Genomic DNA, 13,955 nt, shown 5'->3' with positions numbered 1-13,955 from the left:
GGCATGCTTTAAATTACAAAAGCCATAAAATCACGCCCGTGATCGGGAGAAAATAATATTACCGCGTACGAGAGAAAAAGTTTCTATCGATCACGCGCTCCTGGCTCCACAAGTTTGGTGAAGGTTCAGAGAGCACGTTCATCATAAGAATGAATGGTCGGGATACCACTCCAATAAACTTGGAGATAATTCATAATGTCATGAGCGTATTTGTTTGCTCGGCAACAGCAACCTGATAAATATTTTACCTTAATTAAGCTTATATAATTTGGTTGACATTATCGGTGATTTGTCCTTGCATAGTTTCCACCTACTCTCTAGTAACAAGCATCCTCATTGTGAATGTTCATTGAGGTGAAATAAAGTTGGTTTCTACTAACCTTCCACTTAATATTTACGCGGATCGCAGTTGTGGATATATCAACTTGGGCCTTCACAAACTTGAATATTTGACGCTTTATGCTAGAATGTTCAAATGAAATGGATTACCATACAGATATTCAACTGAATGGAGCGATTAATGCCCTCATATCAACTTTCAACAACAACGGAGATATTCCTCGTCGGCTTTCAGAATAGGAAATTTTCCCATTCTCTCATATCAAGTGTAGTCACGCATAAGGAAAATTGAGTTCTTTTCTCCACTTAACAACTCAAACATTCTTCCCGTGGGATGGTACATATCGTCCTAAGATAGGAATGAAGGTAAAAAATAAGCAAAAGAGAACACTGAACATATTTAGAGAAGTGGAAAGTTGAGGTCAAATTCAAAAAGTATGTAAAGAAAAATGTGTGCTTCAATTTTGGCAAAGCTGAATGCAAGAATGATTTCACTGGAGCCGGAAATCTCATGGACATTACGAGTACATATTGATATACGGTAACAAAAAAACGGACTAAATGTACAGGCTATGCCATAGAAGATCAATCTAGTCGCAGAAGGATATGAGAACCAAAATTTATTTATTTCTCCTCAGCGAGAGGGATAGATTCGAAGGTCATGCGTTCTAATAGGAGTGAAGTCGTAGGACACAGAATGCAATGCAAAAATATTGCACACAGCGCCAACATCAAATTACTGTCGCCAACATTATTCGTGGAAACTGAAGAACTCGTTGAAGAACTCCATTACCACTGAAAGTTAGCACTCTACGTACGTACATTATTTTTAGCATTTAATTTGGGATTTGACACTGAGAAAGGAGATGGCCGAAAACCGGGCCTCAGAATTCAATGAAACTTTGTAATGTCATATTCCATCGGCAACTGTCCTCGAATCACCCCCATACGGGGTCATATATCCAATAGTTTAAACGAAAATGCTCGTAAATATTTAAAGGTATATAAAGCTAAAAAATATTTAAATATATTTAAAGGTAAATGTATCCCCTTGTAAGAGCCCCTACGAGTGAAATGGGAAAAATAACTAGCAATGGGAATACATAACGCCGCATAAAAAAAAATATTTCCACCCAAAAAAAATAGAATTTCTGGAAAAATTCATGGAAATGACTATGAATAACAGGCTTCTATAAAATAAAATGCAAATAAATCATTAAAAACATCTGACGCATGTAAAACCCGATCCCGGGTCAACGACGTAGCAATCAACATACACCTTAACCACGGGACTACCTCTCACTCTTGGGAAAGGGTAAAATATACGAGAATATTTTTTACCTGTAAATTTTTAACTACTTTTTTTGTTTAAACTATTGGTTATATAATCCTACAAGGGGTCATTTGAGGACAGCATCCGATGGACTACAACACTACAAAGTTTGATTGAATGCTGAGACCCAATTTTCTGACACTCCCCTCGTGAGATATTTATAATTTGGCCAACAAAACCCTGAGTTTATGAAAAGAAAATTAGCTCCTACATCACTGGGTAGTTGTGAAGTATTTTCTCCCAGAGAAGGTTTTTGGATGAAAAAAATTAAACTTTATTTTTCAACAGAATTTTATGAAAACACTACGATGGTAGAAAAGGTAACAGAAGCAGGCGAGGTATTGTGGAATGACATCCTATAAGTAGTGAAAGAGCAGTTCTATCTCTCTATTTTTTTAATAGCATGGCAGTAATGAATAAAAACGAACAAAACTTTGTTTTCCTCTGTGGATTTTTCGCACTATTTGTGCATTGCGGGTGACTCCGTAAAAAGTTATCACCGTGGCTAGTCCCGGTATACTTTCATAAGTCCAGAGCGAACACCTCTAGTGTTCAAAGTTCGGGCTTTGTTCTCCGGCTGTGGCGCCATGCGCACGACCTGGACTGCTAGTCGCATCATATGCTCAGCAGTCCATACCACCTTGTCCGGTATAGTCCACAAATTTCCACAGGGGAGAATGACGCCTCGGTAGCTCGGACGGAGTGGACGTGTTTCGGAGCTATCTGTGAGTCAGCGACCGAGGTTTTTTTTCCCGGCGATCGAGCCCTTGATCGCCGGGAACGTGGTTTTAGCGTTCCCGGTGGAGTGCTTTGCCTTTCGGTTGAAGGCAAAAGCTTTGTTTTTTGTGGGTTCGCACCCCTGTACCAGGGGTGTGCGGACAGTGTTTCGTGTCGGTGTACGCAGAGCGAGCCGTCACAATGCCAGTTGAGAAGAAGAACACTCTCCGTGTCAACATAGAGAGTGTGAGTGAGGCGCCATCAGTCCTTGAGGTCCACCAACTGCTCGGTGGAGACCTCGGGCTGAAGACAGAGGAAATATACGGAATCAGGCTGGGTCCGGCAAGGAAGTCGATCTTCGTTAAAGTGAAGCAAGAGACTACCTTCGAAAGGATTATGGTGAAAGCGGGTGAAAAATTCCAGTTCCCGACCAAGGGCCCCCAAAGGTTCTCTTGGTGGTGCGAGTCTATTTCCGAGAGATATACATACGTTAAAGTGTGTCAACTACCCTTCGAGGTGTCACGTGAGCAAGTGGAAGCTGCATTGTCCAAATATGGAAAAATATTCGCGTATGTGGAAAATAGGTGGGCCGGCGATGGGTTACACCAGGGCACTTTGACGGGCACTAGGACCGTTAAGATGTCCCTCACTGAAAATATACCAAGTGTCATTAGTATTGAAGGTGAACGCGCTGTCATTCATTACGACGGGCAAAAGTTAACGTGCTCAAGATGCGGGAGTGAAGATCATTTGAGGCTACAGTGCCCCAAAACGAAGGCGGGACCGTCATACGCTAATGCACTTAAAAATTCTGGGGGGGGGGAGAAGATGATAACGACGAGGAGAGGATGGACATCCCAGTAGAAGACGGGGGGTAGTAGTACAAGTGGCGGAGGAGACGCCCAAATCGGTTGAAAGTGGGGGCAATGTTTCGCAAAATAACGGCGAAAGTGCTGTGAGTGCAACAGAGGGGGTGGAAGTGAAGAAAAAGGAGAAAAAGAGAAATAGGCAACGTAAGAAAAATGTATCCAACGGCATAAACAACGACAGCAATGTGCTTGTTTCCTCAACCGAGACGGACACGGAAGAAGCAGTAGTGTTGGAGAGAAATGTTGTAGTGAAGGGGGGAAAACCCGATAGTAAAATTGTGGAAATCATAAGTGAAGGGGAGGGAGGAAATGTTCTAATGAATGCCTCAGGCACTGTGGTTTCGACCGAAATCATGGATTTGAGGGAGGGAGGTTGTGATGACAATATGAAAGTGCTGGAAGAAGAAAAAACGTCCTCGGCCGTTGGGGGGGTGGGAGGGGAGGGAGTGTTTTCTTCCTTTCTTACACAACCAGGTCCAAGCAGGCTGTGGTCGCAGCGAGACGACGAGGAGATGGGCTCTAGTGATAACGCGGCCCTCACCCCCTCAGAGGATGACGAAACGAATAGAACTGCAGCTGCAGTCGCGAAAAAACTATTTGGGAAGGACCTCACACAGAAAAAGAAAAAGAAGTGGAATGACAGGCTTAGAAAACGAGGCATCAGAATCCAGGGTGGTGAGCACAAAAAGGAATAAAAAAATCGTCCAATTAAAAAAAAATAAAAGATTATGGATAATAATTCCTCCAAAGTCTTTGTAAATCTAACGTTAATTAATTTAAATAGCTCTTGCTTTGCTTTGATTATAACTATGCATGTAAATTGTCAAATAACCCTTGCTTTGATAATCAGAGTTGTTTTATATGAACCATGCCGAGGGCCAGACTTTACTTTCATTCCTTACTTTATAAATTTGAACATTTTTTCTCTTGAATATTTTTCTTTAAATACCGAAGCTGTCATGCAAACGGTTTCTATTTGTTTCCCCAACATTAGAAAGAACTTTTTTCAAATAAAACAATGAGTACCTCTCCAAGTAAACGAGAGATAACGGTGGCGTCACTGAATGTGGCCAGTATTACGAATAACTTAAAAATCAATGTTATTAAGAATTTTATGTACAATGATCTAAAAGCAGACGTCATCTTCATCCAAGAATACAAAGAATCGACTGCTTGGCAGAGCAAAAATTACTGTATATTTGGCAATACTGATGGCTCCTCTCTAGGTACAGCAATTTTAACTAAAAAGTCTTTAGAGGTAACGAATGTGCGTCGTCATGCCTCCGGGAGGATAACTGCACTGCAAATTGGGGACACGCACTTTATTAACGTATATACCCCTGCAGGAGGTGGGATGTGGAAGGACATGCGAGAGTTCCTGGCAAGCGAAATTCTGCCTTACGCATGCCTTTTCAAGGACAAGGCTATAATGGGGGGAGATTTCAACGCTATATATAGGAGGGAGGACAGCTCGGCAAACAATACGCAAATACGATACCCAATAAACAAGACATTTAAAATTCTAGTCAGCAATATGGACGCAATAGACACCGGTAAAAATACAGCTCAAAACAGATTACAATTTACCAGAATAGGTACACACTCGAAAACCAGAATCGACTACATATTTATATCAAAGAAACTAAAAAATGATTTAATTCAATATAGTACGACCCCTATTGCCATTTCAGATCACCACGCAATTCACATTAAAATTAAACTGGACCTTGTTACACAGAGGACATACAATAAGAAGGAACAAATTTGGCGCGTAAATACCAACTTACTAAAAGATGTAACATTCTGTAAAAAGGTTGAATATGAAATATTAAGGCTCTCAAACCACGCTCTTAGCGAAAAAGACATTTTAACCTGGTGGGAACAGATATTTAAAGCAGGTATTATAAAAAAACTTAAAAAACTAACTAGTGATTATTATAGAGAGAAAAATGAAGGAATAGCATTTTATAGAGAGGTGCTTCAACAGCTGATAGATTCAAATTGCAGGACACCCAGTGTAAATTTCGAAATTAAAGAACTAAAAAAAGAAATTTACAGACGGGAGGTGGAAAAGCTTGCCCCGAGGGAATGGGAGAGAGGGTACGATACGAGTGAATCAGAAGCTCTGACTTTGGAACAAATACGGATATTAATCAAAAATGCGAGTGGAGGTGAAGTGGGAGGGCTAGTTGACTCCGAAAAGCGGCTCGAGGAGGCGACGAGCTTTTACAGTTGACTTTATAATCAGTACGGGGTATGGGAAGACGGATATGGGCCGCCTATCCCCCCCCTCCCCAAGCTCAACCCCGAAAACACGAAGAGCTTCGAGGCAACGATCACAGTAAACGAAATAGACGATGTGAAGCTAAAGCTAAAAAAGGGAAAGGCTCCAGGGGAGGACGGTCTGCCTAATGAGTTCTATCTCACATTTTGGGAACAAATGAAACGTATTCTATGTGCAGTCTTTAACGTCATCTTAAAAAATGGGGAAATGTGTGAGCGGATGAAAAATGCATTAATCACACTGGTTCCCAAAAAGAGAAACGCGAAGCACCTTACTGAATTTCGGCCAATCTCTCTGTTAAATACAGACTATAAGATATTAGCCCATATTGTCGTCCAAAAAATGACCATGATAATGAATGGCGCAGGCCTAGAGAATCAGTTTGGAGTGGGAGAAGGGAAATCCTCAATTGACGCTTGTATTTTAATACGGGACATTGTTCTAAGTAGCATGCCAGAAGAGGAAAACTCACTATATATTTTAACTATTGACCTAGAAAAGGCTTTTGACAACATCAGAACAGAATGGATTTTTAAGATTATGAGAGAAAAACATTTTCCAGAAGGAATTATAAGCATGATTAAAACGCTTTATCATGAGATTACATCTCAAATTAAAATAGGGAACAAATTATCCGATCATTTTATGATTAAAAACTCAGTCCGGCAGGGGTGTCCGTTGTCTTTGTTGCTGTTTTCTTTGGCAATGGAGCCACTTATAATAGACTTGAAACACAGCATCGGAATCAGGAGGTGTGGAAAAAGTTACGCATCCTGTATATATGCCGATGATATCACTGTCTTTGTAAAAAATAATTTAGAACTAGACAGAATAAGTGGAATAATGGGAAAATACACCTCAATAGGCATAAGAATTAACATGTCCAAATCCGCTCTCATCCATGTTAAAGGGATAGAGTTTTCTGATACAAAAGGTTGGAACAAAGTCGATGGCCAAAATATATTAGGGCTATGGTGGGAGAAAGACCTTGCCGCCACCATTAATAAAAATTGGGACATGGCAACCGCAAAAATTCGGAAAACCATATTTGGCTATGCGGAATACAACACGCAGATTACATCAAAAATAAAACTACTCAACGAAGTTCTATTCCCAAACCTATGGTATGTGGCTCACGTCTGGCCAATGCCTGAAAGAGTAAACGCTAGCGTTATAAAGATGACGAACAAATTTATTTGGAGCGGCTTCCTTCAAAAAGTTGCAAGGAAAAGGCTATACGCGCCCCCAAAACTGGGTGGTCTAAACCTAATCAACACAGCAATAAAGGCACGGATAATAGCTATTAAAAATATTGCTAAGATCTTACACGCAGATGATAACGAAAGAAAACGTTTATTGGTTAACTCCATGGAAAAAACAAGGGGGCTGAGGTACTTTAAGAAAATCGTGCACGAAGCAAATAATTTCGGGAACAAATATGCATTTAACAATACTCTGCAGTCCACTAAACAAATATACGAGCGCGTGCTAAAGGAGGAGCTGGAAGCGACTCCTTACACAAGGTCAAGCAGAACCTGGGAAAATTACTCCAGACTGGGAAGTGGTGCGAGGGAGGCGGGCATAATGTTCAGCATATGTTCGGACTGCCTGGTGACTAATGCCATGAGGAAGAGACTAGGTCTACGAGCAGAGGACGAGTGTCCGGATTGTGGGAGGCATGACGACATACCGCATACTGTTCTTGGTTGTCAAGAAAAGCACGATGTATTTTGGCAAACGTTGAAAAACATATATAAAGAATTCGATGCTTTCGGCACGGGAAGAATTAACGATGAGGATCTATTAAAATTGAATTTCCAACTCTTCCCATGCACGAAGAAAAAGATTTTAACTGAACTTGTGGCTGCTTATGTTTTTAGCAAACACTATAGAGGAGACAACAGGTATAGTTTAATTGAAAAAGTGAGATTTCTAAACAAAACTGTAAATATTACAAAGGAACAGAAGGAGTGGTTGCAAAATGTTTTTTAATAAAAAAAAAAAGTAAGTGATCTCTGCTTTGGCTCATTTCTCTCTTTCTTTTTCTTATTATATAGTGCTGCCTATGTATATCTTCACTCTCTTTTTTATATAAATATTTATAAAAATGCATGTATAAAGGTGTGCCATATAACTATTCTAAATATTTGTATAACTGTAAGTGATTTTAAAGCATATTTAAAAAATATGTAAATATGTAAATTTTTATATATTGTACTGTGCCAAAGTAAGCAATAAATGCTTTTTAAACGTAGTTTAACTGGCTAAAGCACTCGGCCGGAAATCGAGGGATCCGGGTTCGAATCCCGGTCAAGGCGAATGATTTTTCCTCTGTGGATTTTTCGCACTCTAAGTAAAAATTAAACCATTCGTCAAAAAGTCAAATTTTCCAACTCCTCCTTAAAATGCTCCGATCTCAACTAAAACGGCCACAACGAGTAGATTACACAGAAAAGCCTTCATGAAAAGCAGTTTACTTTAAGTGACTTCAGTTCGAACATCAAATTTAACGTTTTAGTATCGTCCAGTTTTGATTGCCGGAATATGTGGCCTATAAACCTATTTGGGCGTCATTTTGTGAACAATCTCCATTGATGGTCTACGACTAAGTTCACAAATATAGGAAATATTTGGGTCAAAACAGAGTTAGCTAATTAAAAATTTCGGAAAATCAGATAAAGATAATAAAAAACAAATGACGATGATCCTATCAGAATTAAAGAGGCAGCTTTTTCATCAAATTCAGTGAAGTATTTGATCGACGAAATTTATGATTATATGCGACTCCCAACGACAACTTCTATAAGAGAATAAATCCGGCAATCTCAACTTAATTACTCCGAGGATTTGAGAACGGTGCAATTTAAAATGGTTTTGGATGGACTCGACCTGGGCTTTAAAAGTGCATCAAATCATTTTGCGCTATATTTTACGAGTGAAATGGTCATTTGTAACTCGTGGAGTATTCAGATAAACACGCAGAGGCGGAGAACTCATATGTACTGAACTTTTAAATTTTTGCGTTTTTAAAAATGGTATAGTTTTACTTTCAATTTTTCCAAAAATTGCAGGGGACGGCTATCACCCTCCGCATCCAACCCCTCACCCGCTACTGCTAACCTTAGGTTCAAAAATGTACCTATTTGATCAATAATTATGAATACTGATTTAATCTATCACATAAAGTGCATTCAAAACTATGAGGCGGTTAAAATAAGTAATTGAAAAAATGCTATACACGCTATGTTTATAATGCTACTTAGAGTTAAAAATATGTTGTTAAGAAGTGAATCTATATAACATGGGGGCCGATTGTGTAACTTTACGTTCGAACGTAACGATCCGGTTCCCGTGGATTTTAGATCAACAACTCGAAAACAATTGAAGGAGCGATTGTGTAACTTTACGTTCGAAAGTATTCCGGCTCTCGATCGAAAGCATCTCTTCGTCAACACATCACTTGACGATAAGGCTATCGAATCGTTCACAGGTGAGGTTTGGGATGGAATTTAAATGTTTATTACCTTTCATGGCCACGTTGTATGTCCTTTTTTTTTGGGATTAAGTGAATTATGCAATCAATTATATTCATAAATCGCAGTGTTATGTTGTTGATTACGTGAATTTGTAGTGAATTGACATAAATAATTGCAATTTGTGCGTATTAGTTCACTATGGTTTAAAGATGAGCAAGTTTACATTTGCTTCGCTGTGTAATGTGTGTGCATTTGAAATGAAATTAACTCATGTGGAATTAAGTGAATTAAACATTCTATTTAATTTATACATCATTCTGTTATATTTTTAATAACGTGAATAAGTAGTGAAATTACATCGATAAATACAATTTGTACGTGTTAGTTTACTATACGATACAAAGATGAGGACGTTTACAATTGCTTCGCTATGTAATGTGTGTGCAATTCAAATGAAATTATCCTTTTTGTATGCTTGATTTAAACGTGGTTCCACTATAGTATATTAGGTAAATTATAGTTGTGCTATAATACATTGCCAAAATTATATTCTCTTCAATGTTTAATTTAATTCGGATCATCGGGCAGTTATTGACAAGTAAATGATTTAATTTATGTACTCAAATAGTTTATTTTAACTTCTCAATGACGTCTTAAATTAAGTTGAATTTATATGGTTTATGTACTTCAATTAATGTCTCTGATGCGATATGGTTTCCTCAGAAAGGGTAAATTTTTTGAAGTGATATTCGGGTGTTTGAGACGAGAGGAGATATCAAAGATGACTCTGCATATTTGCTTTTTCTTTCAAGTAATAGGTGAAAGGTTTGTGATGATGAGAATGTTTTTGATTGAGAATATTAACGTACTTATTTATTTCATGAGTTACGTGCTTTTTTAACTGTTTACCTTACGACTATTATTAAGACGTCGTACTAATTCTTACTCGTCAGTTTTTATTTCTTGCAAATATTCAATATTCTGCGGCATTGCTCCTTGCAGACACACAAAAGCGAAGACGAGAGCCTATCACTATCTAATATCCGTTCATATATTTGATCTAAATGACTTTAGTCAATTACAAATGATACAAGTTATTATTTAGCGAATTGCAAAAGTAACGAAACGGAGACTTACCGCGGCATTTCTAAATAGTCAGCGATATCTAAGTAAAAACTACTTATCCCAAATATCAGCTACGCTCCAACGAAAAGGAGGAAAGGAAATACTGAATTGAAAGAGATTGATTTATACGCAAAGTTAAATTCTTTCATTAATATAAACTTAATTGGCCAATTGTCTCTGAAACCAATATTGTTAAGTTAGTTTCGCTATTCAAAACAACCACAAGCACTTTCAGCCTTACTGCGCATGAGCAGAAAGAAAACAATCGCGTAACGTATTCCCAATTCCAATTAAATATGACAACGTCGTAACTTTCGATTGCTTGTTGACGATCGTCCATACACAATCGCACATACGGCTTACGTTCGAATACCGGGAACTCAATCGAGAGTGAACGGATCTCTAACGATCGTTCGAACGTAAAGTTACACAATCGGCCCCATGAAGCCCCTTAACGACCACTCATTCATTCATTCATTCACGTATACAAATGTTTGGGGTGAACGAGACGAGATATGGCAAAAAGTCTAATGAAGACCCCCTCTAAAATTGTCTGAAACACCAGGAAAAATTATGAAAACACTAAATTTACAATTATTTATCCGTCTATTCAATTAAAAGTGAGTATAGGGATTAGTTTAAAAAATGGCCACCAAATTCCAATGGCGGCGCGGCAGTCATACAAGCAAATAATCATAGCAACATATTTGTTTATGCAAACAAGAGGAGCTAAACTGGGAAAGAAGATAAAGGAAATGAAACGAAAAACTGATAAATATAAGGTAGGAAATTAAGAAAGTAATAATTGAAGTGTCTATTTCTTTGCGTCTTCTTTCCGCAAGAACAAACACCTGTTTAAATCAAAGCGCATTCAAATGAAAAGCGGAGAAATGTAAGGTAAGAAATTAGTTGTTGTTTTTGGTATATTACATCGAGAGTGTGGTGGTTATTAATTTCAAAGTTAACAAGTGCTCTAAATGCCATGTTAGAAATATGATTCGTGCTGTTGACTATAGTTCGTATCTTGTTGGCGATACACGATTGTAGTAGAAAGACTTTTAAACAAGTCTTACATAATATAGGTTGGTAAAAATGATTTTATTATCGTGTTTTGTGATGGTGATAACTTTTTATTTTTGTTTACGTTCTTTTTTCCGTTAATTTCCTTGTTAATGTACAATGTTATCCGTGAGCTGCAGGAGTGAATAGGCAGTGAATAATACAATATGGAAGATAAGTGCAAATAAAGGTATTTCTTATTCAATTATTTGTCTTGCGAAAATCACGTTTCCTTGAGTGACTAAGTTATTCAACTGTGAAAATTATCGAAATCTTGACATTCACAATGTCTTGTACACCAAAGGCTGTGATCCGTTACTCACCAGATTTATTGCGCATTGCGTTGGATATTAAAGCTGAGATATTTGTGTATCCCGATTCATTAAAACTTTAAATAGAGGTATTTCTGAAGTGAAATCATTCGCGATCACGATAAATAATATTTCGATAAAATTCGTTATACTAGCCCCAATTCATGCTAAGGCGCATTTGTTTCTAGATATTTATATTCAGTCCCAACGTAATTCGCTTACGAAGGGGAACAGCTGTTACATCTTATTCGTATATCAAGAATTTGGTTGAGTTTTGTGGAAAATAATTAATAAACGTGTGTTTCATTGTAATTCGTTAAGTGGTTATGTTATGATATTACGTATGCATTGGGTGTTACATTGGAACGTGGTCCCAACGTTTTTTGTTTTTGAATTGAATAAGTTAGAGAAACTCATAGAAATTTATTTTACTTTTTTAGCCCCTCAGAAAAACGTTTCTCTTTATAAATATTTACATTCATATTGTAGCCTACGTACCATGCGCTCGTTTTACGTGAAAGTGGAAATATTGCTTATACCTAAGCTAGCCAGCTTAAAAGTAAACGATCCTTAAGTAACAAGTAGCAAACAAAAAGTGTAAGACCTCCCACAGTGAGCGTAACAGGCCGCAGGCCTTTTTCGGGGGGGTCCAGGGGGGGCAGAGCCCCCCCAGCGAGCTAAGCCAGTCTATATAACATGAAGCCCCTTAACGACCACTCATTCATTCATTCATTCACGTATACAAATGTTTGGGGTGAACGAGACGAGATACGACAAAAAGTCTAATGAAGACCCCCTCTAAAATTGTCTGAAACCCCAGGAAAAATTATGAAAACTGTAAATTTACAATTATTTATCCGTCTATTCATATAAAATTGAGTGTATGGGGATTAGTTTAAAAAATGGCCACCAAATTCCAATGGCGGCGCGGCAGTCATAAAAGCAAACAATCATAGCAACACATTTGTTTATGCAAACAAGAGGAGCTAAACTGGGAAAGAAGATAAAGGAAATGAAACGAAAAACTGATAAATATAAGGTAGGAAATTAAGAAAGTAATAATTGAAGTGTCTATTTCTTTGCGTTTTCTTTCCGCAAGAACAAACATCTGTTTAAATCAAAGCGCATTCAAATCAAAAGCGGAGAAATGTAAGGTAAGAAATTAGTTGTTGTTTTTGGTATATTACATCGAGAGTGTGGTGGTTATTAATTTCAAAGTTAACAAGTGCTCTAAATGCCATATTAGAAATATGATTCGTGCTGTTGACTATAGTTCGTATCTTGCTAGCGATACACGATTGTAGTAGAAAGACTTTTAAACAAGTCTTACATAATATAGGTTGGTAAAAATGATTTTATTATCGTGTTTTGTGATGGTGATAACTTTTTATTTTTGTTTACGTTCCTTTTTCCGTTAATTTCCTTTTTAATGTACAATGTTATCCGTGAGCTGGTGCATCTAAGGAAGTGAATAATACAATATAGAAGATAAGTGCAAATAAAGGTATTTCTTATTCAATTATTTGTCTTGCGAAAATCACGTTTCCTTGAGTGACTAAGTTATTCCACTGTAAAAATTATCGAAATCTTGACATTCACAATGTCTTGTACACCAAAGGCTGTGATCCGTTACTCACTCCGTTCTCACCAGGGTTATTGCGCATTGCGTTTTGGATATTAAGGCTGAGATATTTGTGTATCCCGATTCATTAAAACTTTAAATAGAGGCATTTCTGAAGTGAAATCATTCACGATCACGATAAATAATATTTCGATAAAATTCGTTATACTAGCCCCAATTCATGCTAAGGCGCATTTGTTTCTAGATATTGATATTCAGTCCCAACGTAATTCGCTTACGAAGGGGAACAGCTGTTACATCTTATTCGTATATCAAGAATTTGGTTGTTTTGTGGAAAATAATTAATAAACGTGTTTTTCATTTCATAATGTGATGTTAATGTTCAATAAACGTGTTATTCAATTCGTAAAGTCGTTATGTTATGATATTACGTATGCATTGGGTGTCACAGTGGAACGTGGTCTCAACGTTTTTTGTATTTGAATTGAATCAGTTAGAGAAACTCTTAGAAATTTATTTTACTTTTTTAGCCCCTCAGAAAAACGTTTCTCTTTATAAATATTTGCATTCATATTGTAGCCTACGTACCATGCGCTCGTTTTACGTGAAAGTGGAAATATTGTTTATACCTAAGTTAGCCAGCTTAAAATTAAACGATCCTTAAGTAACAAGTAGCAAACAAAAAGTGTAAGACCTCCCACAGTGAGCATAACAGGCCGAAGGCCTTTTTCGGGGGGGCCTAAGGGGGGCAGAGCCCCCCCAGCGAGCTAAGCGAGTAATATACATAAACTTCGACCTCAAGTCACTTGGTGGAATCCCGGCGAAACTGTCGTCAACCTTTGACAGCCAATGCGGTGAAA

Source organism: Ischnura elegans, chromosome 1 (genome assembly GCF_921293095.1).
Source record: "Ischnura elegans chromosome 1, ioIscEleg1.1, whole genome shotgun sequence".
Lineage (NCBI taxonomy): Eukaryota > Metazoa > Arthropoda > Insecta > Odonata > Coenagrionidae > Ischnura > Ischnura elegans.
The sequence above is the reverse complement of the archived record's forward strand: the minus strand, read 5'-3'. Positions refer to the sequence as shown.